Source organism: Lynx rufus, unplaced genomic scaffold (assembly GCF_022079265.1).
Source record: "Lynx rufus isolate CCGP_SWC_20201006 ecotype Redwood Valley unplaced genomic scaffold, mLynRuf1.p SCAF_19, whole genome shotgun sequence".
NCBI classification, from domain to species: domain Eukaryota; kingdom Metazoa; phylum Chordata; class Mammalia; order Carnivora; family Felidae; genus Lynx; species Lynx rufus.
This window is the reverse complement of record NW_025814833.1, coordinates 14,172,042-14,197,707: the sequence shown is the minus strand read 5'-3', so window position 1 is coordinate 14,197,707 and position 25,666 is coordinate 14,172,042. Positions and strand designations below refer to the sequence as shown.

At 46.7% G+C, this 25,666-nt stretch overlaps 1 protein-coding gene across 4 annotated transcripts in view; it reads left to right on the top strand.

Annotated features, from left to right (window-relative positions):
• LOC124514001 (A-kinase anchor protein 17B-like) overlaps nt 1–25,666 on the top strand; it is a 53,348-nt gene that overhangs the window by 6,000 nt on the left and 21,682 nt on the right. The window contains exons 2-4 of one of the 4 annotated variants that reach the window (XM_047082109.1): nt 14,582–15,057; nt 15,244–15,320; nt 21,841–21,906. The gene's annotated coding sequence lies outside the window, so the exon portion shown is untranslated. Of the gene's footprint in view, nt 1–14,581; nt 15,058–15,243; nt 15,321–15,964; nt 16,278–21,840; nt 21,907–25,666 lie in introns of those variants that run through there. The other 3 variants (XM_047082106.1, XM_047082108.1, XM_047082107.1) reach the window with 3 other exon arrangements.

The following is a 25,666-nucleotide window of genomic DNA, read 5'->3' as shown; positions in this document are numbered from 1 at the left end:
TGGTTGACCCATTCATTGTTTAGTAGCATGTTCTTTACCCTCCAGGTATTTGTGGTCTCTCCAGATTCCTTCTTGCGATTGACCTCGAGTTTCATAGTGTTGTAGCCAGAAAAGATGCCTGGTACGACTTGAATATTCTTGAATGTGTTGAGACTTATTTTGTGGCCTAATGTGTGATCTATTCTTTTTATTTTTCATTTACTTTTTATTTTTTATTTGAGAGAGAGAGAGCGAGCACATGCGTGGGGGAGAAGGGCAGAGGAGAGAGAGAGAATCTTAAGCAGGTTCCACGCTCAGCACAGAGCCTGATGTGGGGCTTGAGCCCACAATCCTGGGATCATGACCTGAGCCAAAACCAAGAGTCGTTCGTATGCTCAACGGGGCCCCAGTGTGTGATCTATTCTGGAGAATATTCCATGTGTACTTGAAAAAAAAATGTGTATTTTGCTGTTCTGAATATATCTATCAAGGGCATCTAGTCCAGTGTGTGCATGATCTGTCCATTGATCTAAGTGAGGTGTTAAGTCCCTTATTATTATCGTATTACAACCAAGTAGTTCCTTTATATTTGTTATTAACTGTTTTATGTCGTTAGGTGCTTCCGTGCTGGGTGCGTGAATATTTACAATTGCTGTATCTTGTTGGATCGTCCAATTTATTATCGTATAGTGTCTTTGTCTCTTGTTACAGCCTTTGTTTTAATTCTTTTTTTTCTGTTTTTTTTTGTTTTTTAAAAAATTTTTTTAACATTTATTTATTTTTGAGACAGAGAGAGACAGAGCATGAACGGGGGAGGAGCAGAGAGGGAGACACAGAATCGGAAGCAGGCTCCAGGCTCTGAGCCGTCAGCCCAGAGCCTGACGTGGGGCTCGAACTCACGGACCTCGAGATCGTGACCTGAGCCGAAGTCGGACGCCCAACCGACCGAGCCACCCAGGCGCCCCTCAGCCTTTGTTTTAAAGTCTATTTTGTCTGACACAAGTATTGCTACCCCGGCTTTCAGTAAAACTGTAATTTTGGGGCACCTGGGTGGCTCGGTCGGTTGAGCGCCCAACTCTTGGTTTTGGCTCAGGTCATGATCTCATGGTTCATTGGTTTGAGCCCCACATTGGGCTCTGTGCTGGCAGCGCAGAGCCTTCTTGGGATTCTGTCTCTCTCTGCCCCTCCGTGTTCGTGCTCTCTCTCTCTCTTTCTCAAAGTAAATAAATAAACATTTTTTAAAAACATTATTTTAATGATGCGATAAAGAGCTACAGTTAAATCCAAGTACAAATCACTTCTGAAGAATGGATTTGGCCTGGCCAAATAGAGTTTGCCAGGCTGGACAGAGGTTTCTACATATTCAGGCTCCAGTTTGGAAGGGCAGTTCAAGCCTTTAAGAATACTTCCTTGAAGGAGAAGAACCCGGAAAGGTAGTACAATGGAGCGGGAAGAGTTCAGGGTCTGGAGTTAGCAGGCTTGAGTTCCAGCCCCAGTTTTGTCACTAACCAGCTGTGTGACCACCTTGGGTAAGTCGTGCACTCAGAGGTTCAGTTTTTTCTCACGTGTTAAATAGGGGCAGTAACAGCAAAGTCGTCATGCTCTTGTGAGGACTAGATGAATTAACAGTGTTTCGTAAAGTGCTTTCTAAATGTTAATTACAAGTATTACTTTACCTTCAGGGATGAAGACGTAAAACCAGAAACGCTAGGGCTTCAGGTAGAGTAAACACACAGATATGCACAAATTGCAACCTGAAAGTGAAGAGATGGGCTGAGACAGAAATAGCCCCTTCTCGGCTAGATATATATTCACTCAGAACTTAACAAAGGGCCAGGTAACCCTTTTTAAAAAGTTCCTGTAGGCCTACGATTTAAAGGTCCATCTTTGTGGGGCGCCTGGGTGGTTCAGTCGGTGAAGCGTCTGACTGTTCATTTCGGCTCAGGTCGTGATCTCGTGGTTCGTGAGTTTGAGCCCCATGTCAAGCTCTGTGCTGACGGTGCAGAGCCTGTTTGGGATATCTCTGTCTCTGTCTCTCTCTCTCTCTCTCTCTCTCTCTCAAAAATAAATAAATAAACTGAAAACATTAAAAAAATTTTTTTTCAACGTTTTTTATTTATTTTTGGGACAGAGAGAGACAAAGCATGAACGGGGGAGGGGCAGAGAGAGAGGGAGACACAGAATCGGAAACAGGCTCCAGGCTCCGAGCCATCAGCCCAGAGCCCGACGCGGGGCTCGAACTCACGGACCGCGAGATCGTGACCTGGCTGAAGTCGGACGCTTAACCGACTGCGCCACCCAGGCGCCCCTAAACTGAAAACATTTAAAAAAAATAAATAAATGTCCATCTTTGTCACAAATTGTTGGAAGGCGTACTGCTCTTCTCTGGACACAAATATACAGAGTTGTCCACATTACAAACCAGTGACCAAGGACAGAAACCCATAACTGTCAATGAGAGTGAGAGAGAGGATTTGCATTTTAAGGGGAAAATGATCTCTATTTAGATATGTCAGGGCAGACAGACCCAGCAGCTGTTTTTGAAAAGAATTGGACGACTTGACATTTCATTGGAATAAAACCTAGAACCAGCACTAGAAAGGAAAAACCAACCAGCACCCTGTGAGACAAGGAGAGGAGAGAGAGACCAGAGTGTAAATGGTTGTAAGATTTTTGGAGGGTAATTTGGCAATATATACGCTGGAAATAAAAATGCACACGCTCTGTCCTTCTGCCTCACTTTCCTAAAAAAATTGAGTTCGAAAGCCATTAGGGGAAGCAGAACAAGGTAGCCATCCACGGTCCGATTAGGGTGTTGGATACTGAGCACAGTGGGGGGGGGGGTGTCCCTGCGGAGGGCGGCCTCGTAGGAAGGGCCAGGGTCCAAGCAGGCAGGTGCAGGTATCCTCGGGGAAGGGCGGCCTGGTGTGGGAAGCAGAGCCTGGGAGGATGGATGAGGGCATCTCATGAGGGCATGTCATGATGGAGTGTCATTGACAGGGAGTGTCAGCCTGAGCTGGGTGGGGAGGAAATCTGTGTAGGAGGGCAGCCCCTGACGGGGAACGAGGGACCCCAAACAGGACGAGCAGACTCCATGTCAAGGAGGGTGGTAATGGAAATGGGAGATTGGTTACCATATTAGTTATCTAGTTGCACGTGACAATTTACCCACAAACTCAGTGGCTTAGAACAGCCAACATCTCTCAGCTCAGGTTTTGTGTGTCGGGAATCCGGGCCTGGCCCAGCCCAGCCGGATGCCTCTGGCTCAGAGTCTCTCACAAAGTTACAATCTGAAGGCTCAGCTGGGGGAGCATCTGCTTCCAAGCAACCATGTGGTTGTTAGCAAGATTTAGTTCCTGGTGAGCTGTTGTCTGAGGGCCTCAGTCCCTCCGTGGGTATTGGCCAGGAGCCTCCCTCAGCTCCTTGCTGCATGGGACTCTCCGTTGGGCGGCTAGCTTCCCTGAGAGCAAGGGAGGGGGAGAGAGAGTGCAAGTGAGCAAGCCGGAGCAAATTAGGAGCCAGAATCTTCTTGTAACTTTTCTTACAAAATTTGCTGAATTCACCCAAGGGATACAGGAGTACTGATGCATAGGGGCACTTGTACCCCAATGTTCATAGCAGCACTCTCAACAATAGCCAAATTATGGAAAGAGCCTAAATGTCCATCAACTGATGAATGGATAAAGAAATTGTGGTTTATATACACAATGGAATACTACGTGGCAATGAGAAGAAATGAAATATGGCCTTTTGTAGCAACGTGGATGGAACTGGAGAGTGTGATGCTAAGTGAAATAAGCCATACAGAGAAAGACAGATACCATATGGTTTCACTCTTGTGTGGATCCTGAGAAACTTAACAGGAACCCATGGGGGAGGGGAAGGAAAAAAAAAAAAAAAAAAAGGACGTTAGAGTGGGAGAGAGCCAAAGCATAAGAGACTGTTAAAAACTGAGAACAAACTGAGGGTTGATGGGGGGTGGGAGGGAGGGGCGGGTGGGTGATGGGTATTGAGGAGGGCACCTTTTGGGATGAGCACTGGGTGTTGTATGGAAACCAATTTGTCAATAAACTTCATATAAAAAAAAAAGAAACATAAGTTTTAGAGACAAAAAAAAAAAATTTGCTGAATTCTATCATTAGGAGGGATTCACTAGATCCAGCTCATGGTCAAGGGGAAGTGGTCACACAAGTGGGAGAATACCACTGGGCAGAGATCATTGAGGGACATTTTAGAAAAATTGTCCATACTACCCAAAGTGATCTACAGATTCAAGGCAATCCCTGTGCAAGTCCCAATGGCAGTGTTTATAGAACTAGAAACAACAATCCTAAAATTCATAAAGAGCCACCAAAGGCTATGAAGAGCCAAACCAATCCTGAGAAAGAAGAAAAAAGCTGGAGGAAGCACACTTGCTGATTTCAAAATACAAAGTGACAATAATTAAAACCGTATGATACTGGCATAAAAAACAGACACATAGGCCCGTGGAACAGAATAAAGTACTCGGAGATCAACCCATGTACAGTAAAGATTCAACCAGGGTGCCAAGAATACACAATGAGGGAAGGACAGTGTCTTCAACAAATCGTGTTGAGAAAACTAGATATCCACGTACAAAATAATGAAACTAAACCCTTCTCTTATACACAAAAACCAACTCAAAATGTATTGAAGATTTAAATGTAAGATCAGAGGCAGTAGAACTCATAGAAGAAAACAGGGGAAAAGCTTCATGACATTGATCTTGGCGATGGTTTCACGGCTATGAAACCTTTGGTGTTGCACAGGCAACAAAAGCAAAAATAGACAAATAAGACAATATCAACCTAAAAAGCTTCTGCACAGCAAAGGAAACAACATAGTGGAAAGGCAACCCATGGAATGGGAGAAAATATTTGCCAAACATATATCTGGGAAGGGGTTAATATCCAAAAAATATAAGAAACTCTTATAAGTGAAAAACAAAAAAAAAATCGAATAACTTGATTTTTCAAATGGGCAAAAAATGGAAGTAGACATTTCTTCAGTTAAGACATAAAAATAGCCACTGGGTGTAAGAAGAAGTGATTGTCATCACTGATCATAAGGCAAATGCAGCTCAAAAACACCTCGCATCTGTTAAGGTGGCTATTATCAAAAAAGACACCAGATAACAAGCGTTGGTGAGGAGGAGGAGAAATTGGAACCCTTGGGCGCTTGGGTGGTGTGGCCACCATGGAGAAACAGAACGGAGTCTCCTCAAAAAATTAAAAATAGAACTATATTATGATCCAGCTATCCCACTTCTGGGGATATATATCCAAAAGAATTGAAATCAGGATCTCAAAGAGATATGTGTTCCCATGTTCACTGCAGCATTATTCATAATAGCCAAGATGTGGAAACGTCCTAGGTGTTCACTGACAGACGAAAGGACAAATACGGTCTGTACACACAGTGGATTATTATTCAGCCTTCAAAAAGAATGAAATCCTTCCATAAACAACAGCGTGGATGGACCTCGAGGACATTATGCTAAGTGAAATCAGCCAGTCATAGAAGGGCACATATTGCATTATTCCACTCATGTGAGGCATCTAAATCGTCACATTCATGGAAGCAGCGAGTAGAATGGTTGTTCGCAGGGGTTTGGGGAAGGAGGGAGTGCAGTGTTGCAGTTCAAGGGTATGAAGTTTCATCGTGGAAGACGAATAAGTTCTAGCAATCTGCTGTATAACACTGTGCTTAGTGTGCACTTAAAAATCTGTTAAGAGAATAGATCTCACATTAAGTGTTCTTACCACAATGAAGAAGAAGAAGAAGAAGAAGAAGAAGAAGAAGAAGGAGAAGAGGGGAAGAAGAGGAAGAAAGAAGGAGGAGGAGGAGGAGGAGGAGGAACAGCACAGTGCTTAGGAAGTCATTTAGATCTTTGTTTAACCCCAGTTCCATCCTATCTGTTTAATCCCTGGTAGCTATCCTACCTTGAGCCATTTACTCTCTCTATGCTTCAATTTCCTGTCTAAAATGGGGATAATCATGCCCATCTCATAGGGTATACTGAGAACTCAACGAAATTTTGCATGTAAAGCGGTAGGATAGTGCTTGGCACATGATAAGCAGTCAATAAATGGTAGTTACTGCTAAAAAAGAAAAGAGGGGCACCTGGCTGGCTCAGTCAGTGGAGCATGTGACTCCTGATCGTGAGTTCAAGCCCCATGTTGGGGTCAAAGATCATTAAAATAAATAAATAGATAGATAAACACACACACACACACACACACACACACACATACACACACATAAATAGAAAAGAAACTTCCCAGCACAGTTACATACAGGGGGATTGATAAAGTGAGTAACTATATTAAGAATAATAGAAACTAGTTATCTTGGGGTGCCTGGGTGACTCAGCTGGTCAAGCATCTGACTCTGGATCTCAACTCAGGTCTTGATCTCAGGGTTGTGATTTCAGGCCCGGATGTTGGCTCCACATTGGGTGTGGAGACTACTTTAAAAAAAGAAAAGAAAAGAAACTAGTTATCTCACTGTCACAACAAATACAGAAAGCCACCAGACTGGAATGAGTGCAGTGGTGTTGGATGGGATATATCAGAGTGAACTCATGGTTAGATAGATATAGAGATAGAGATAGCTATAGCTATAGATACAAGATCTGTGAGTGTGTGTGTGTGTGAGTGTGTGTGTTTAAGCATGTGAGTAAAGATGCGTAAGTGGAGACTTTGAGAGGGCCAGAGAGAGGCAACACACTGATAGCAATATCTACACCTAGCACCCAGATTTGGCTTCTTTTTCCATTTATTGAGAGAGAGAGAGAGAAAGGAGAGAGAGAAAATGGGGGAGGGGCAGAGAGAGAGGGAGAGAGAGAAAATTCCAAGCAGGCTCCACCCCAACAGAGGAGGGGCTCGAACCCATGAACCTGAGATCATGGAGATCACGGAGATCATGGAGATCATGGAGAGCAGGAGATCATGACCTGAGCTACAGTTGATCGCTTAACCGACTGAGCCACCCAAGCGCCCCCAGATTTGGCTCCTAAATGCTATTTTCCACTGAAGGGAACTGGAGCTTCTCAGAAAGGTGGCTAATTTCAGGACTGAGGCAGTGAAAGTGCACGATGATCCTGGACTATCTTGTGCCAGAAGCACTCAAAGAATGATGGGGACATGTCAAAGGGACATAGAAGCCAGTTCAAAGGAGCCCCCGGTGACCAAACCTAGGACAACTCGAGTAGCAAAGTAAACAATGAAAGTAATCAATAAGAAACCCCCAGTCTATACCATTATAAATACAGACGAAGACATTGAGAGTTTGATGGGAAATGGAAGATTTACACAGCTTCAAGGCACTTTCCCGCGATATATTTATTGATGACGAAGAACAAGGGTGGGGAAACATCAGGACATGTAGACGTCACGCTCCGCCTGGTGGAATGCAGAGTACGGTGTCACTTCTGTCACAGTCCCGCCAAAGATGTGTAACCTGAACCTAATTATGAGGACACATCACACCCACCCAAACTGAGGGACATTCTCCAAAAGAACTGGCCTGTAGTTTTCGTAAGTGCCAAGGTCTTGAAAGTCAATGAAGGACCAAGGAAATAGTCCAGACTAATGGAGATGAAAATGTGACAGTGAAAAGCACCATATGGCTCGGAACTTTTGCTATCACAGACCATCTGGGGGAAACCGATGAGGCCTGAGTGGGACCTGAGGATTCGATGTTAATTATTAATGTTCATTTCCTGATTTTGACGATTGTGCCATAAATAGGAAGATGTCCTTGTTGGACACAAAACCCACACAAATTATTCAGGGATAATGGGGCACCGGGTTGGTAACTCACACTCAAATAGTTCAGGAAGAAACACCCAGGACATTCTGTGCTGTAGTTCCAACTTTTCTGAAAGTTTGTGGTTTTTTCATAATAATAATAGTAAATAATAATAATAATAATAATAATGGGCACCTGGCTGGCTCAGTCAGTGGAATATGCGACTCTTGATCTGGGGGTTGTGAGTTTGAACTCCACATTGGGTGTAGAGATTACTTAAAAATAAAATCTTAAAAAAAACAATAATGAAAAGAATGGCTTGGTTTGAAAGGCAGAGACCGTCGGAGGGACTCTTTCAGACTAAGGGAGGCTAGGTGGAAACGACAAATGTCAGGTCTGATTCTGAATTGCATCCCAGAAACCCCGTCCCCCAATTTTTTTTTGCCGTGAAGAATATTATTTGTGCAATTAAAGAACTATGAATATGATCTACAGGTTAGACAGCACTATTTCATCAATATTAATTTCCCAATTTTAATATTTGTGCTGTCCTTACGGAAGAGAAATATTTTGTTCTGAGAGATACATGCTGAAGTATTTAGGCTTAAAGTAACATCGTGGGTAAAATTTATTCCCAAATACTTCAGGAAAAAAAGGAATACCCTATTATTCAAAGGAAATGATAAAGCAATTGAACAAACTGTTAGCAATTGAGGAAACTGGGTTAAAGGAACATGGATGTTCACGCAACTTGCCTGTTAAGTCTGAAATTATCTTTTAACAAAAAGTTACTAAGGGGCACCTGGCTGGCTCAGTCGGTAGAGCATGGCACTCTTGATCTTGGGGTCGTGAGTTCGAGCCCCACGTTGGGTGTAGAGATTACTTAAAAAAAAAAAAATAGTTCCCAGGGCACAACATCTTTGATCGGCTCTAGAGATATGACTATGGTTCTCAAACATTTCCTCCGGGCTGCCTTCCAGTGTGTACTCCCCAGCCTCCCTGATTATAAAAGCAGGTCTTACAGAAGGTGGGGTTACAGAGATCTACTCTTCGGGCAGGCGTCCGGGACATGCTTCTGTTCTTAGGTCCCCTTAATAAACCATTTCTTGTCAAGCTGGAAAAAACAAGCTACCCAAAAACAACTACCAAAGTTAGCCCAGATGCACACATTTTTGTCCTGGCAATTCCCCTGCTAAAAAGTACCCAACATGTGTATAAAGAGATTCACGCATGGATGTTGATTGTAGCATTATTTGAAATAGTTGAAGACCAGGCTCCATCGAATTGTCCGTTGATAGAGGTTTTTTTTCTGTACCATGAAACACTGTGTAGCTGTTAACAACAAAGAGTAAATCACCTCATGCCTGTTAGGGTGACTACTATAAAACAAAACAAAACAAAACGAAACAGAAAATGACAAGTGTTGGTGAGGATGTGGAGAAATTGGGACTCTTGTGCCCTCTTGGTGGAAATATACAATGGTGCAGCTGCTGTGGAAAACAGTGTAAAGCTTTCTTAAAAAAATGAAAACTAGAACCACCGTACGACCCAGCAACCCCACTTGTGGGTATGTATCCAAAAGAATCGAAGGCAAGGTCTTGAAGACATATTTGTACATCATGTTCATAGCGGCGCTATTCACGATAGCCAGGAGGTGGAAGCCACCCAGATGTCCACTGGCGAATGAATGGATAAATAATATGCGGTGTCTACACACACAATGGAGTATTATTCAGCTTTGAAAAGGAAGGACATCACGTGTCACACCATGGATGAACCTTGAGGACATTATGCTAGAAAGAAGCCAGTCACAGGAAGGCAAATACTATACGATTCCACATATTATGAGATGTCTAACCTAGTCAAATTCACACAAACAGCACAATGGTGGTGCCAGGGGCTGGGGGACAGGGAAAAGGGTTGTTAAATGGGTATAAGAGTTTCAGATTTGCAAGACAAAAGGTTCTGGAGATCTGTTTTAGAACAGTATGAATATATATATGTATGTTCTTTATATATTCAATATATATATTCAACATATATATGTATACTGTATATATTCAATATATATAATATACATATTGTATATATTCTTTATATATATTATATATATTCAATATATATTCTTTATATATATTATATATACTCAATATATATATTCTTTATATACATTATATATATTCAATATATGTATTCTTTATATATATTATATATATATTGAACTGTGTACTTAAAAATGATAAAAAGGGTCAATTTCAGGTTCTGCACTTTCACCACACTAAAGAAATGAGTAAATCTAGATGTTTGCTATGGAGAGATTCCCAAGGGAGATCATTAAGTGAAAAAACAAGGTGAAATATGGTGTGTATGCCAAGATTCTGTGTTTGAAAGATACATGTTTGAGTCTGTCCTTAAAACATTCTGGAAGGACACATCAGAAGCTGTTAACAGGGATTACTCCAAGAAGTAAGGCTGGGAGGGGCGCCAGGGTAGCTCAGTCGGTTGAGCGTCCGACGAAGGCTCAGGTCATGATCCCGTGGTTCATGGGTTTGAGCTCTGTGTAGGGCTCTGTGCTGACAGCGCGGAGCCTGGAGCCTGTTCGGATTCTGCGTCTCCCTCTCTGTCTGCCCCTTCCTCGCTCACAGGCTATCTCTCTCAAAAATAAATAAACATTAAAAAAAAAAAAGAAAGAAGGCTGGGAGTTAAAAAGGGGAAAACTATTTCTATGTTCTCACTTTACTTTTTATGTTAAAGTCTTTTGTACTGGGGGGGAGGGGAAAAATAAGAAATAAATAAAAATAAAGCCTTCTGTACTATTTTTTTTACCACATGCACACATGATATTTATAATAAATGTTTAACATTTTACATTATGGCTAATATTGAGTGCTTACAATGTGCCAGGCATTGTTCTAAGCACTTACATGGAGTAGCTCATTTAATCTGAAAGTTACTCTATGAGGTAGAAAAAAAACCTAGTGTTATTGCTACCTTATAGATAGGAAACAGTCTCAGAGGGATTAAGTAACATGGCCAAGGTCACACAAGGTCACTCAACGTCACTCAAGGTAGTAAGTCCTCCTTGAGTCAAACTCAGGCAATCTGACACTAAATCCTACATTTTATTTTTTAATGTTTATTTATTTTTGAGAGAGAGCGGGGGGGGGGGGGGACAGAGACAGAGAGACAGAGGGAGACAGAGGATCCAAGCGGACTCTGCACAGCCAGGGCAGAGCCCGATGTGGGGCTCGAACTCATGACCTGAGCTGAAATCAAGAGTTTGACGCTTAACCGACTGAGCCACCCAGGTGCCCCCATTTTCCTTTTAAAACACCTTTTCTCAAATTCTCTTATAAATAGTCACAGTGTTTTTAAAGCTGGCAGCAAGGGCCCCACATTCATTTTAGAGGAGAGGCAAGTAATCAAATCTTTAGAAAAGCGGGGGAAAAAAAAGATGGGGAGAGGAAAGTGTGGGTCTGCCGTTACCGAGGAATGGCTTCCCTTTACTTGTTCATGGATGTGAAAGTCTAGATTTTATTTTTCCCGTTCTTTCTATTTCAGATTTATACGTATTTATTCATATTTATTCATATTTCATATTTTCCTCTATTCGTACGGGGACAGTTTCGCTGGGGCAGTATATGTAAGGGACTGTGTCCGGGGAGCACCAGGACACTGGGAGAATTTTTCCAGGAGCCCAGTTGGAGGAAAACCAAAAGATGATTGCTGTTTTAAGCTACTACAAAAATGGTCTATGTATAATGATGGGGAATCCTGGAGTGTTAAAAAGTTGGATCAAAAATATGGAGATTATCTAGCCCAATCCCCCTCATCTCACAGGTGGAGAAACTGAGCCCCAGAGGAAAAAATAAATCACTACAGGCCACACAGCTACTGAAGATGGGGTCTGGACTAAATCTAGGTGTCCTGATTCCTTGGCCACTGTTTTATAAGACTTCCAAAGCCCATGGGGGGCGCCTGGGGGGCGCAGTCAGGTTAAGCGTCTGACCGCCACTTCGGCTCAGGTCATGATCTCATGGTTTGTGGGTTCGAGCCTCACGCCGGGCTCTGTGCTGACAGCGCAGAGCCTGGAGCCTGCTTCGGCTTCTGTGTCTCCCTCTCTCGCTGCCCTTCCGCTGCTCAGGCTCTCTTTCTCTCTCTTAAAAATAAACAAACATTAAAAAAAAAATTTTTTTTTTAAAGCCTTCCGAAACCCTTTAAAACCAATGAACAAATCCTTGTAAGAACTCAGTGAGGTAGGTTAGTGTGGTACTTCTTTTGACTTTTGAACCATTTACTGAAAAAATGATTAGGTGGCTGTAATGGAAAACTGATTCTACTGTAATTAAACATGTTTTTAAACACTCCAAAAAGCGCAGACCGTTAAGGAGGCTTATGACCTCAGGAATTAGCTTTCGGTTTCTTACGCAACCAGTTTAAAGATCACCGCTTCTCACCTGGCATCTTAAATTCCTTTTATATTAGGCACAAAGCCTGTCTTTGCTTAGTGAGATTAAGCAAATCGGGGTCATTGGATCAGCTGCATCTCAGTGCTGTCAGCAAATGAATGGGGGGGAGGGGCAGTGTGGCATCCACGACTTGCATAAATTATTAGAGTGCATCCCTTTGCCTGTTGGCTTTCCTTCCAAAAGGCTCCCTTTAGGCTGTGGCTTCTTTTTTTTTTTTTTTTTTTTTAAATTTTTTTTTCAACGTTTATTTATTTGTGGGACAGAGAGAGACAGAGCATGAACGGGGGAGGGGCAGAGAGAGAGGGAGACGCAGAATGGGAAACAGGCTCCAGGCTCTGAGCCATCAGCCCAGAGCCCGACGCGGGGCTCGAACTCCCGGACCGCGAGATCGTGACCTGGCTGAAGTCGGACGCTTAACCGACTGCGCCACCCAGGCGCCCCAACATAGACGGTTCTTTAATCATTAAGGGCAGATGGGTTGGAATTTTTAATTCAAAATTCTAATGGAAGCGACTGCATCATGGACCTGAGGCATAGGTTAAGTTTGGAGTTCTGGGCTTCTGGTCTGTCCTTTCTCAGGTTTTCCTCCTTCTAGTGTTCACTGCTCTCACGCTGGAGCATGCGCGTCCTTTCCACAAGGTACCTCTGGTCCAAAATTATTTCCTGCGACCGTGAAAGTGCCCAGGGCCCCAGTGTCCTGATCGCAGCCAGCAGGATGGGGGAGATGACAGACCGAGCTGAAAGAAACCTTGCAAAGCATCTCACTTGATTTTAGTGATGGGGAAACTGAGACCTAGGGTGCCGGGTCGGTCACTTGCCCAAGGTTAACAGCAGAGCTGAAATTTGAATACCTCGAGGAATGATTTAACGTAGATGAGTCGATGAGTCTTCGCTTCCTCCCCTGTAGAATGGAAAACGAGGTATTTACTCAGGTCACTCTGAGGATCAAAAATGATAAAGTAAGTGAAACCACTCTGAAAACTGCAAATTGGGATAGGCACCTTAAAAAGTTTGTTTTTTCTATTGAGCTATGCTGTCTTCCTGATGCTAAATGTTAATCACTAACACATACTGGCATGTGGCTCTTCCAAGTGAGATTTGCATTTTGAAAATTTTTTTTTAAATTTTTTGAGAGAAAGCGCATGCGTGGGAGCAGGGGAGAGGGGCAGAGAGAGAGAGAGAGAGAGAGAGGGAGAAATAGAGTCTTAAGCAGGCTCCATGCCGAGTGTGGGGCTTGATCCCACCACCCTGGGGTCAGGACGCAGGCCGAAATCAACAGCTGGACTTTCGACCAGCTGAGCCACCCAGGTGCCCAGGTTTTATTTGCATTTTGAAAGAGGAGATCCTGAGGACACGTCTAATCCTAGAGGGGGAAAAAAATGGACAGAGAAGCATTCTGGGTGCCCCTCAAATCCCTTAGTCGTGCAGAGCCAATATTTGAACAGTAAGAACACAGCCTGCTTTCAGAGGCCAAGGAGCTGAGGACTTTGTAAAGAACCTGAAAAACTGCCCGCATAGTAGTTTCTAGCATCCAGGGTGAAATTTGATTAAATTAACTTAAAAGTGCCTTCTAACACCGAAGTTCTGTAATTACATGATTCCAATGGCTTCATTTTGATAACATACAGTCAGTCCTGTTCATGTCCTTTCTCTTCAGATCCAGAAACATCCATGCCTATGGTATGTTACAAATTGCTATCTGGGTCTAATTGTTCATCTAAGTTTTTGAGATATAATTGACATATAACATGGTGTAACTTTAAAGTGTACAATGTGTTGGATTGATTTATTCTGATGTTTTTTATTTTTATTTTTTTTTAAGTTTTTATTTATTTATTTTGAGAGAGACAGAGGCAGTGCGGGTGGGGTACGGGCAGAGAGAGAGGGAGAGAGAGAACCCCAAGCGGGCTGCACGATGTCAGTACAGAGCCCGACATGGGGCTCAGACTCACAAAACTGAGAGATCATGACCTGAGCCAAAACCAAGAGTCGGACACTCAACCGACTGAGCCACCCAGGAGCCCCCCTGGTCTTTTAAAAAATGTTTGTATATTTTGAGAGAAAGAGAGTGTGTGTGCACACATATGGGGAAGGGGCAGAGAGAGAATCCCAAGCAGGCTCCTCTCTGTCAGGCAGAGCCTGACTCTGGGCTTGAGCCCACGAACTGTGAGCTCATGACGTGAACTTTAATCAAGAATTCGACGCTCAACTGACTGAGCCACCAAAGCTCCTCTGATTTACCCTGATCTTAAAAAAGACAAATAAAAGACAAAAAGAATTCAACATACACAATAAGCACATACTCTCTCAAATACAGAATATATTAATCTTACGTTGTTGTTTTTTTTTTTTTTTCTAAGTTAAGGTGAAGGAAATGAAAGAAAAGGGCCGTAACCTCCGGCCTTGGAAATGCCAACCTTAATGGACTGAGTTTGAATATTATTCGCTGATGCTTCACAAGGAAGAAAATCCCAATCTCAGTTGCCTGGATGAATCTGGAGTCCAATCATTACAAATAGCTGCCTGATGTCTATGTGGCAATGTGAATGGAAGTAGAATCATTATACTGGAAGCACCTGATGAAGGGATCGAATCAAATATTTAGAAATCACGTTGTTATACCCCCTCCCCCATACTTGACACACGTAGGTGCTCAGGATATGTGTTCAATGAATGAATAAAATACATCAATGTGTTGTAGGTCAGGATTAGGAGGGTAGGGGACAGGTTATTCCAGACTTTGTATCAGAGGCATAGAAGTGTCGGAGACCATGGCTCATCTGAGAAACAGAAGGAAGTTCAGCGGATCTGAAGTATAGAGTGCTCTGTGGTGCAGGTGAGACAGACGCTGGGCAGGTGAGGCCAGATCACCGAGGGTTTCACATGTTATTCGGGGGTTTGGGATCTTATCCTGGAATTGAAGGCGGGGGGGGGGGCGGTTGGAGAAGGAGTAGGAAAGGATCTGAAGCTGGGGTGGGCTTTTAGGTCAGGTGGGGGTAACAGGATTATCTTCGTGTTTTAGAGACGACTGTGGCTTCTGGTGTCAAATGGATGAGGAGAGGAGCATTGGGAGGCCACCGGGAGGGGACAAGCCTAGAGGTAAGGTGTCCTGTGGGGAGGCAGTTGTGCACACAGGATGAGGGCCTGAGCTTGGCGTTGGTAGCAAGACAGATGGAGAGATGTTAAGTACCGAATGAGCCAGTGAAGAGGTCCTGAGAGAAAAGAGTGAAATTAGCACTCCCCTCCCACCCCCAGCAAAACCCAATGACATTTACCAGCTAATCAAGTAGAAAACAGAGCCTTGTGATAGCAGCAGCAGTGAGAAATAGCCCAGGGGTTAGTTGACAGTAAATCTAATATTCGTTGGCTGTGATATAGCCGTCAAGAAAGCAAATGCCATCTTAGGGGAGCTCTGAGTAGAAAAATCTAGTGTCTAGACAAGGGATGTGACTGTCCTGGTCTGCTCTGTACAGAAGGGTCTGTGCCCTGGGGTTGGGGGTTGGGGGGGGGGCGGAAGAGAGACTCATTTCCCACCTTCCACTTGGGAAAGCTATAAAGGAATTGGCGTAAACTCGAAGGAGAGACTTGAACTCCGTTCTTTGTAACAACAGAGCCTGGAAGAACTGTGGGGCCAGATTTGCCTTCAAATTGTTGGACCCCCGTGGGAAGAGGGGCCAAGCTGCCTTTGTGTGGTTTCAAGGGGGTAGAAGTTACCAGGGGGCCGGTTTCACTCAGTCTCACGCGACCCAAGTGGCGGTCCGTGGTGCCAGTGAGTGCTTGTCACCAGAAGTTGTCCAGCCTGGAGGGCAGAGCCCCTGTACGTGGGACAAACAACAACAACAACAAAACACAAGCAAGACACACAGCAATGCGGGGACAGAGTCAGCGGATGACCTTCGAGGTTCTTGCTGACCCTGTGATGTGTGAGTTGTGGCCAGGACGGTGTACATTTCGCAGCGGCCCTGCTCAGGGATGAGATGGACAACGGTACCTCTCTCATTAGCTTTTTAAGTATTCGCCTATTCAGAATAGGTCGCGTGGGGGTCGGCAGACCAGGTGAGCTGCAGCCTTGAAATCACTGAACTTGGCGCGGGGGGGGGGGGGAGGTTGGGGGTGGGGGGAGCCCGGGCGAAGCCTCTCAATCGTCAGGAGCAACCGCGCAGTGGGATCAACTTTGGCTGCAGCTCCGCCGCTCGAGAGGGGCGGGGTTAACTTGAACGGGTCCTCAGGAGAAGGCGATTGGCCCCGGGGGATTCGAAGGGGCGGGACTAGCCCATCGTTGCCATTGGTCCAGAGGGCGAGTTGAGGGATCGCAGCCAGGGGGCGGAGCCGGCGAGGGCCGGCAATTGGCTAGGCGAGAGCCCACCAGGCGGTGGGAGGGAGCCGGCGGACGGACGGGCGGGTGGGCGAGCCCGCTGCCGGGAGCCGGGATCCCGGAGTCGGGAAGCAGCCGCGGCGAGCTCGCCAGGGCCGCAGCGGGGCGAGGGGGCGCACGGGGCGTTGGCATCGGGGCGCGCGCGTGCGTCGCCGGCTTGGACGCGGCCATTCAACAGCTGGCCTCGCGGGCCACAGTCGCAGAGAGCGATCGAGAGCGTTGGCGGTTGCGACTGCGGCGGCCGGGAAGAGGCGGCGGCGGCGGTCCCGTTACCTCAGCGGAGACCCGAGCGGAGGCGCAGCGGCCCCTCAGGCCCCGGGTAAATGCCCTCCGCGGCTCTCGCTGACAGGCAGCCACGTCCCGCTGCGTCTCTCGGGCCCCCGCCGGCCGCCCCGGCCTAGGCGAGGGGGGGGGGGCGGGGTGGGGTAGGGGGGAAGCTCTGGTACCGCTTCGACCGGGCCACGAAGGACCCTCGGTGGAGATTGGGGAGGGGAGGCGCGGGAGGCCCGGGCCGCCCCACCTGCCCCCACAGAGTCGGGCTTTCCAGAGATGCGCCTGGGCTCTTCCCCTGGTCCTCTCCCTTCTCCCTGGACCGCGCCGGGCCCCGGCGCCGCACTAGGGGGCGCTCAGGGGCCCCCTCAGGCCGCTGCTCCGACAGAGGTCACTCGAGGCGCTCCCCCGGGGTACGCCGGCGGCGGCTTCCCGCTTCTGGGAACCGAAGGTGCCCTCTTCTGTTCGAGGTGGGGGCCGGGGCCGCCCCCCCCCCTCCTGCCCCCGCTGCCGCCCCCGCGCCCGGCCCCGTCCAGTTAACGGGGCCCCGCGGGTGACCGGGTCCCTTTGGCTTCAGGGACTTGTCAAGAGTGTCACTTGAGGTGTTCCGGGGCGGCGGGCGGGATAATCCCTTCCCCTGTCTGACTGGGAGAGCCGGACTCCCTCCCGGGGCCCGAAGCACCGGGTCCCGAGGTGGGAACGGGGTGGGGGGGCGGGGGGTGCGGGGGGGGCAGGGGGGGCAGGGGGCGGGGCGAGGGGAAGAAGCGGGGTGGGGAGAACGAAGCTGTGGGAGAAACTGCCGTCCCCGAACTCGGGGTGGGGTGGGGGGGAGACGGGGTAGCCTCGGCCCTGGGGACCCTCGGCTTTGCGTGTGGCGTCCTGCCCTTTTTGCCGTTTTTTCGGAAGGCGGCCGTTCCCGGAGTACTTTTGATCGCGGCCGACCCTGAGGCGCGGCTCCCAGCGCCGGGGCGGGTCGCCTTGGGGGGCCTTTTCGGTTTCTCGGGGTCTTTTCTCGTTTGAGGGTAAAGGTTTCGAGGGTGGCCCCCATTTGGGGCCGTTTGCCCGCCGGCCTCTGAGGTAACTTTCAAAGTTCGTACCGTTGACCTAGCGTGAACTTGGGCGGTGCGCCTGAGGCGTTCATGCTGAGGAGATCCCCGCCTTGGGCTAATCTAGTTGGGATCCCCCAAGTTCTGGTTTTTCGGTTGCCTTTCCTTTTTTTTAAAGCTATTTATTTATTTATTTCCGAGAGAGAGAGAGAGAGAGAGAGAGAGAGAGAGAGAACGAACGAACAAGTGGGGGAGGGGCAGAGAGAGACAGGGAGACAGAATCTGAAGGACGCTTCAGGCTCCGAGCTGTCAGCACAGAGCCCAAAGGGGGATGGGGGTGGGGTGGGGGAGGATGGGGGTTGGGGGAAGGTGGGGGGCTGGGGCTCGAACCGACAAACCGTGAAATCATGACCTGAGCCTAAGTCCGAGGCTTAACCGACTGAGCTACCCAGGCGCCCCTAAACCCACCCACTTTAAAGTGAAGCCCCTGTACCCACCCACGTTATTTTTTTTAATGTTTATTTATTTTTGGGGGGGGTAGGGGCAGACAGGGGGGCAGAGGATCCGAAGCGGGCTCTGTGCTGACAGCAGAGAGCCCGATGTGGGGCTCGAACCCACAAACCGTGAGATCATGACCTGAGCCCAAGTCGGACGCTTAAGCGACTGAGCCACCCAGGCGCCCCCTTTTGGTTGCTTTTTAAAGATTATGGCATTCCAGGAGTCACATTTTTCTGTGCCCTGCTGTTTTTGGGCGGGGGGGGGGGGGGTGTCTCTCAAAGCTCGGAGTCACTGGAGGCATGGAGTAAATTGCATGAAGGGGTTTTTACCCCGACTCCTGTTAAGCGCAGAGAAAAGTGACAGTGGAATAAGCCTGCTGGCCCCGGTGCCCAGGGAATCCCAGCTAGCATACATATCAGAGAATGAATGGCACTGATTTGAGGGGGAGTAACACTGGGAGGAGGGGGCCTGCAGAGGCCATCTTAGCTCCTGTCGTGAGTCATGGGCTTTCCGTGAGTCAAGGGCTGTCCCTGGGTCAGCCTTAGAGGGGTGTGCTTCAGCCTGCACGATATTTTAGAAAGCCATTGAATTAGGGGTCAACAGTGAAAAACCAAAAGATCTTGGGGCACCTGGCTGGCTCAGTCAGTGGGGCATGTGACTCTTGATCTCGGGGTTGTGAGTTCGAGCCCCACGTTGTGGGTAGAGATTACTTAAAAAGAAAAAGAAAGGTGGAACTAGAGGGTATGATGCTAAGGGAAATCAGTCAGTGAGAGAAAGAGAAATATCATGGGATTTCACTCAGATGTGGAATTTAAGAAACAAAACAGATGAACATAGGGGAAAGGAAGGAAAAATAAGATAAAAACAGAGGGAAGCAAACCATAAGAGACTCTTTTTTTTTTTTTTGAAGTATTTCTTTTTTTTTTTTTTATGAAGTTTATTGACAAATTGGTTTCCATACAACACCCAGTGCTCATCCCAAAAGGTGCCCTCCTCAATACCCATCACCCACCCGCCCCTCCCTCCCACCCCCCATCAACCCTCAGTTTGTTCTCAGTTTTTAACAGTCTCTTATGCTTTGGCTCTCTCCCACTCTAACCTCTTTTTTTTTTTTTTCTTCCCCTCCCCCATGGGTTCCTGTTAAGTTTCTCAGGGTCCACATAAGAGTGAAACCATATGGTATCTGTCTTTCTCTGTATGGCTTATTTCACTTAGCATCACACTCTCCAGTTCCATCCACGTTGCTACAAAAGGCCATATTTCATTTTTTCTCATTGCCACGTAGTATTCCATTGTGTATATAAACCACAATTTCTTTATCCATTCATCAGTTGATGGACATTTAGGCTCTTTCCACAATTTGGCTATTGTGGAGAGTGCTGCTATGAACATTGGGGTACAAGTGCCCCTATGCATCAGTACTCCTGTATCCCTTGGGTAGATTCCTAGCAGTGCTATTGCTGGGTCATAGGGTAGGTCTATTTTTAATTTTCTGAGGAACCTCCACACTGCTTTCCAGAGCGGCTGCACCAATTTGCATTCCCACCAACAGTGCAAGAGGGTTCCCGTTTCTCCACATCCTCTCCAGCATCTATAGTCTCCTGATTTGTTCATTTTGGCCACTCTGACTGGCGTGAGGTGATACCTGAGTGTGGTTTTGGTTTGTATTTCCCTGATAAGGAGCGACGCTGAACATCTTTTCATGTGCCTGTTGGCCATCTGGATGTCTTCTTTAGAGAAGTGTCTATTCATGTTTTCTGCCCATTTCTTCACTGGGTTATTTGTTTTTCGGGTGTGGAGTTTGGTGAGCTCTTTATAGATTTTAGATACTAGCCCTTTGTCCGATATGTCATTTGCAAATATCTTTTCCCATTCCGTTGGTTGCCTTTTAGTTTTGTTGGTTGTTTCCTTTGCTGTGCAGAAGCTTTTTATCTTCATAAGGTCCCAGTAATTCACTTTTGCTTTTAATTCCCTTGCCTTTGGGGATGTGTCGAGTAAGAGATTGCTACGGCTGAGGTCAGAGAGGTCTTTTCCTGCTTTCTCCTCTAAGGTTCTGATGGTTTCCTGTCTCACATTTAGGTCCTTTATCCATTTTGAGTTTATTTTTGTAAATGGTGTGAGAAAGTGGTCTAGTTTCAACCTTCTGCATGTTGCTGTCCAGTTCTCCCAGCACCATTTGTTAAAGAGGCTGTCTTTTTTTCCATTGGATGTTCTTTCCTGCTTTGTCAAAGATGAGTTGGCCATATGTTTGTGGGTCTAGTTCTGGGGTTTCTATTCTATTCCATTGGTCTGTGTGTCTGTTTTTGTGCCATAAGAGACTCTTAAATACAGAGAACAAGCTGAGGGTTGCTGGTGGGGAGGTGGTGGGGGGATGGGCTAAATGGGGGATGGGCATCAAGGAGGGCACCTGTTGGGGTGGGCACTGGGTGTTACAGTAAGTGATGAATCACTAAATTCCACTCCCAAAAGCATTATGACACTATATGTTAACTAGCTTGGATTTAAGTAAAATTTAAAAATTTTTAAAAAGATAAAAACTGAATGATTTCAATAAAAGTCAGGATTTCCAGTTTCTCTTGAAACACCAGAAGGCTTGGTCTGCATCTCGCCTGCGGAAGGCAAATGCTAACTGCTTTAGCGGGGGTCTGAGTGTCCCACATCCCCCCAGTCCTGGGACCTACCGGACCACTGACCCAGACCACCAATTGAGGGAGACAAGCCCCCACTCGGGAAGATTCTAATTCAGGATTAGCTTCTTGTCCTACTGTGTAGTTAGAGAATTGCTCGACATGCAGCAGAGCTGACTCTGTGAAAGGCGAATAAACGTGCCACACGGGGATGTCGTGGGTGTCACTGGGGACGGTCTGATGGTCAGACTCTGAGCCCTATCCAGAGGTGGTAACCTCTCTTCTGGGCTGGGGTTTTGAATCCCGCTGTGCTAGGGACCCAAAGAGGCATTTGGGCTGGCCTTGCCGTTCTCCTTCATCCTTCAAAAAAAAAAAAACCCCATTAATCGAGAAGTCCCCAAAGGCACTCCATGTGTTCTGCATGGATAGGTGCGAGCCATTTCTGCCTTGCCATTTGGGGTGGAGCGTTCTCCCTTGTGTCGGTCTGTCCAGGCGCCGCAGGACGTCTAGCCCCCCTGACTCCCAGATTGCCACGTGGCAGCAGTGCCCTTCCCTGTGCCAGCCCCTGTGACAACTACAACCGGCTATTCCTACGCGTGTCCCAACACTCTTGAAGGGAGCAGTTACCGGGACGTTCAAAACCCCCTCGATGCGTATCCCCAGGAATTCGAACACTCATTTCAAGCGAAAGGCTGTTCGAACCCTTTCTGCTTCTCGGTGACCCAGAAATATCCTCTGCTTCATCACTCACCGTTTTCTTCCTCGGCTTCCAGTTAATCGTCTTCATTCCTTTTTCTCTCTAGACTCAGATCTTCGAGGGCGACTTCTTGCTGTAGCCCCCAAAGTGTCTCAAACGGAATCGTCACTTGGTAGGTACACTTGGTTGATCTCGACGACATTCGCTCACTGATGGCTCTGAGAGCCTGAAGGGGCACACGGGCCTGCTTTTCAGCATCTCACTGTTCCTCTTTAGGTTTTCCTAGGTTAAGGTTTAGCACTCTGAAGTTCCCGCGACGTGCCAGGCACCATTCTAGGCTCTGAAGATAAACTGGTGACCCAGACAGAGGCCGGTGCCTGCCCTCGTGGAACTTCCAGACTAGGGGTGGGGGCGGGGCAGATAAAAACCATGTCAACAAACGCACATGATAATCGAGCATTTCAGTGTCACGCTGAAAATAAGATGGGGTGCTATGCTTCAACATGACGGGGGGGGGAGCCGTGCTATTTAAGATAGTGTTCTGGGAAGGCTTCTCTGAGGAGGTGGCATTTGAGCCAAATGTGAGAAATGAGAAGAAGCCAGCCGTGAGAAAATGTTAGGGGAGAGAGCACTTCAGCCAGAGGGAACCGCAAGTGCAAAGGCCCTGTGGCGTGAACTTGGATCTGCGAGGAACGGTAAGAAGGCTGGATGGAGAGAGGACAGGGGCAGTAGGGGAGAAGGGGCACACAGTGTGTTGAGCCGGGTGGGCAGGGGCTGGGTTTTGAGGGTAAGCAGTTTGAATTTTGTTCAGAGCATGATGAAAAGTCACTGGAGGGTTTTAAACAGAGTGACACAATCTGACTTGAGGTTTAAAAAAAAATCGTTTTGACCGGCACTTAGCATAGACTCTATGGGGCAAGGACGACAAGGAGAGACTGGTTGGGAGGCTGTGGCAGTCATCCAGGTTCCAGATGGCGCTGGCTTGGACCCGGGGAGCAGCAGCGGTGATGGAGGTGGCCTTGGAACGTGGTAAAGGTGGGATCAGAAGGACTTGCTGAAGGGTTGAATGTGAGCGGGAGGGAGGGACAGGTCCTGGTTTTGAGCCTGAGCTCCTGGGAGGTGGGTGGCTGTGTTTAGGACGATGGGAATCGCTGGGTGGGGTGGGGGGTCAAGTTTGAGGTGGGGGGCAGTTGGGAGGGGCATGGAAATGAAGAGATCTGTTGCACTTGTTAGCTGGGGATGCGAACGAAACCTTCAGCTTGGAGACGTTGAATAGGCTGTTGGACGTCAGCGTAAGCTGAAGCCAACCTTTACTTTTTACTTAATTTAAGAAAAATGAGATGCGAATTCAAGCCACTTCAAGTTGCCGTTACCTACCAATAAAGGTAGCAGAAATAAAAATGGAAACGATCCAGTGTCAGCAAGCCTACAAGGGACTCGGGCACGTTAATAAGGTTACGGTCGTGATAAATTGTCGTAATCCTTCACAAGAACAATTTGCCAATCTGTCATGAGCCCTATAAGCTCACTCCTGCCCCTTGACGTGGGAACACATTTTGAGGAAATAATTTGTTAAAAAATGTGCACAAAGATAGAGTGGTAGTGGTGCTCCTTTGGGAAGGGTAGTGCTCTTTCTCTTTTTTTTCTTTTAGAGAGAGAGAGAGAGAGGATGAGCCAGGGAGAGGGGCGGAGGGAGGGAGGGGGGAGAGAGAGAGAGAAGAGAGAGAGAAGAGAGAGAGAGAGAGAGAGAGAGATAGAGAGAGAGAGAGAATTTTTACCAGGCTCCACACAGCACAGAGACTGACGCGGGGCTCGATCCCACGACCCTGGGATCATGACCGGAGCCGAAATCAAGAGTCGGACTCTCAACCGACTGAGCCACCCAGACGCCCCTGTGTAGTGCTCTTTCAATAATAATAATAATAATAATAATAATAATAAAGATTAATTGGAAAATGCAAATCCCTAGAGAAGGGGACTAGCTTACCAAATATATACTCAGTCTTTCTAGCACTTGTGTAGGGTTTCTCTCTATATGGAATTTCTACAGAAATTTGCTGTAGGCACGAAAAATGAGCAACGTGTTGACCACCTCGACACCTGTTTTCGCTGTTTATGCTGAAAGTCATAAATATACCGCTGTCTTATTTTTTTTTTATTTTTTTTAACGTTTATTTATTTTTGAGTCAGAGAGAGACAGAACATGAATGGGGGAGGGGCAGAGAGAGAGGGAGACACAGAATCGGAAACAGGCTCCAGGCTCTGAGCCATCAGCCCAGAGCCCGACGCGGAGCTCGAACTCACGGACCGTGAGATCGTGACCTGAGCTGAAGTCGGACGCTTAACCGACTGAGCCCCCCAGGCGCCCCTGTCTTATTTTTTTAAAACCATTCCATCCTCTTTTGACTGCACTTCTTTCTGCCTGGCAGTGTTCTGTGGTCAAGATGCCACGACACAGCAGGCTGCCATGAAGAGTTCACATGCATTGTGGCTTCTCCAATCTTTCCTTCCTTGATCACATTTTCGCCATAAGGTATTGGGCGATATCCTCTTCATAGGACTCGTATTCAAATAAGTTTGCCTTGGGATTTTCAAAAGGTTGGGAAATACTGCTGCTTTGAGAAACTGCTTAGTTGTACCAAGCACCGGCTCACGGAGAGGTTGCTTTTCCCCGGTAGGTGGCGACTTGCGGGCAGGGATTTTGCTGGTAATTTTCAGACAGTGAAGGTAAAACTGAGAAGTAAAACCCGGGTGCCTTCGTGAAACGCATTGCCCACGGATAATGTCCTGACTGTTCAGTGAGTGAGACAAAAAGAAAGCTACTCAGCCGCATTGCTTTAAATCCCTGGTAGCTTTTATTGTGTCACAAGAAGAGAAAGCAAGAAGTCTACTGTAGTAGCGTTATGGTAAATTGATCCAAGATACAAAGTTGTGTTCCTGGCTGGAAGCGTCTGGAGAGGGGTATTCAAGAATGTTTCTGGTGCTGAGAAGGGGGCAAAAGACCAAAGGACTGGTCAGCTGGCTCTGCTCACTGCTGTGTGCTTATTTAAAAAAAAATAGATGGGGCGCCTGGGTGGCGCAGTCGGTTGGGCGTCCGACGTCAGCCAGGTCACCATCTCGCGGTCCCTGAGTTCGAGCTCTGCGTCGGGCTCTGGGCTGATGGCTCAGAGCCTGGAGCCTGTTTCAGATTCTGTGTCTCCCTCTCTCTCTGCCCCTCCCCCGTTCATGCTCTGTCTCTCTCTGTCCCAAAAATAAATAAAACGTTGAAAAAAAAATTAAAAAAAAAATAAAAAAAAATAGCTCCCCCCTCCCCACACCCCAAAAAAGCTCCCTTGCTCCTGTCCTCACCAATATATAGAGTTATGTAAATCCATTTGCATGGAAAGGCCTGCTACAAGTCTTTCTTTGGGTTGATTTTTTTAGTGGCTTTAGAAATACTTTGCTTTTACAAACATTATCAGACAAAGGACGCATTAGTATGACCTCTTGAAGTAGGGACAAAAAAAATTAAGACTAGAACTGCCATATGACCCAGCTAGTCTGCCGTGGATATTTATCCGAAGAATATGAAAACACTAATTTGAAAAGACAGGCCCTCCTGTATTTATTGCAGCATCGTTTACAATAGCCAAGATAGGAAACAACCTAACCGTCCATTAAAGATGAATGGATAAAGATGATGTGGGAGATATGTATATGCACACACACACACACACACACACACAATGGGATAGTACTCAGCCATAAAACATGAGATCTTGCCATTTACGACAACGTGGATGGACCTTGAGGGTATTATGCTCAGCGAAATAAGTCAGAAGGAGAAAGACAAATAGCATATGATTTCACTCATATGTAGAATCTAAAAACCAAACCGTATGAAAACAGGCAAACAAAACAAAAGCAAAAACAAATCCATAGACACAGAGAAC